General features: G+C 46.5%; 1 protein-coding gene across 1 annotated transcript in view; it reads left to right on the forward strand.

Moving 5' to 3' along the window:
* Nucleotides 1-2,162, forward strand: part of LOC117174268 (DNA polymerase zeta catalytic subunit) — a 198,175-nt gene that overhangs the window by 36,665 nt on the left and 159,348 nt on the right. The gene's annotated exons all lie outside the window — the stretch shown is intronic.

Below are 2,162 nucleotides of genomic sequence, written 5' to 3' on the forward strand. Positions count from 1 at the left end.
GTTACAAAAATAAATAGGCAGTCGCGGACAATTGTCCAGGGGTGGTCCCGAAGGAATTAATCCCCAAGCGGAGGTGTGAAAACCGTGCCGAAAGCTGAATGGTACCTGGGAGAGGTGTCTAGAACGGTGACTCTGGGATACCGGGCGATCTCTCAGAGTACGCAGCCTTATCCTTGCATGCGGGGCCCTTACAAGGATGGACGAACCCCTTTCCCTAGCTTCTCGTGGGAACAACAATGAAAACACCAAACATAGTTGTAGTAAGTGCGGTTCAAAATAACAGAACGTGCAGGGCTCCAGACAATGGGTTGGCCAACAATGCCGACCAATCTAGAGCTGGGGGAGCCAATGAAAATGGATTCAATGCGATGGATCGGCGGGATCTCGCGACCTTTGGGTGGACGGAGCAGTGAGCAACTGAATCACGACTTGCTAGAGTGCTACGATGCGATGCTTCACGACCCGGAGAAACATCAACACCAAGGTTTTTCTCAAGCCTAAAGATCTGGGTGAAATGGATGACGAGCTTCGTGGACATTTTTCCGATGAATCCGACCTCTGGGCTATCAATTATTGTGTGTATAATGCAGCGAGAGCTTTGGACAATGCGAACCGTAAAACAAAACAAACGGCTGATCATAAGACCAAAAGACGAATGCATCAACTTGCCATAAAGAAAGGCTGGGCAAGACAGTACGCGTCCCGCATTCAATGTGTGGTTGACTATATCACATCTGGCAGGAATTTGACCGACAAGGTTCGAAAGTTCGCGCGCGAACTCCGGACCCGTTATCACGCACTTGACAGGTCAAAGCTGCTGGCCATCAGACTGCCTATTATTGAGAGAATACGGATACTATCTTACGCTAAGAGAAGTCTAGAGCGGAGGGAGAGGTGGGTCAGAGAGAATCAACAGTTTCTCTCTGACCCATCTCGACTCTTCTAAGACCCTCCAGTTACTGTCGAACACCCACCCAAACCAGAGGAGGTCGAAGTATTTTGGAGAGAAGTCTACGAAGTTCAGCATAGACTGGACGAAGACTCAGAAAATATAAATAGCTTCAAGGAGTTATGTGTTGCCCTCATAACACCTGATAAAGAATGCCCACCCATCACTACCGGGGAGGTGAAAAATGTATTAAGAGGGATGAAGAACTATTCCGCATCGGGATCAGCTTGTATCAAAATCTTCTGGTGGAAGAAGTTTTCTTCAACCCATCAACATTTGGCCCGTATTTTCACCTGATATTTGAAGTCGGAAGAGCCGATTCCAGAGTGGTTGGTGGAAGGGCGCACAATAATCCTGCCGAAAATAGGCACCTTAGCTGACCCGAAGAACCACAGGCCAATAATTTGTCTGAACACGCTTTATAAGATATTCACAACTATCCTAAATGATAGGGTTGTTCGGGCAATGGAACCTGTGTGGCAAGAAATGTATGAACAACGAGGCTCAAAGAAAGGCGTAGCCGGATGTCGGGAGAACCTGCTCATCGATAGATGTGTCTGCAAAGATGCAGCATTCTACCAGCGTGACCTATCGATGGCCTGGATTGATTATCGGAAAGCTATCGATTCGACATCCCATTGACTTATCATCTGTCTTTTGGAAATTTTAAAAGTTCATCCGCAAATAGTTGGGTGCATAGAGAGATTGATATCGCTTTGGAAAACCAGATTTACTATCTCATCTGGAAAAAATCGTGTGACAGCTAATAAGGTCACGTTTCAGAGAGGTGTCTTTCAGGGCGACACCATGAGCCCACTCCTCTTTTGCCTTACATTATTGCCACTATCTCTAGCACAGCGCCATTCCGACGGGTACTTGTGCCGCAAACCTGCAGATCGAAAGTACAAGGTCACTCATGTATTTTACATGGACGATCTTAAGATCTATGCTAAAAACAGAGAGCAACTGCATCTAGCTTTGGGGATTGTCGAACGAAATACTAAGGAAATTGGAATGGAATTTGGTTTAGACAAATGCACCAAGGTTTATTTGAAGCGAGGAAAACTTAATGGCATCCCTGAAGATCCTGAGCTCGTTAATAGAAGCGCCCTCCGACACCTTTGCGCTGGAGAGACTTATACATACCTGGGCGTGCCACAGAGCCGCATTCAGGATGTGACATCTATAAAGGATACTCTCTGAAGCAGATACA

Source organism: Belonocnema kinseyi, chromosome 6 (genome assembly GCF_010883055.1).
Source record: "Belonocnema kinseyi isolate 2016_QV_RU_SX_M_011 chromosome 6, B_treatae_v1, whole genome shotgun sequence".
NCBI classification, from domain to species: domain Eukaryota; kingdom Metazoa; phylum Arthropoda; class Insecta; order Hymenoptera; family Cynipidae; genus Belonocnema; species Belonocnema kinseyi.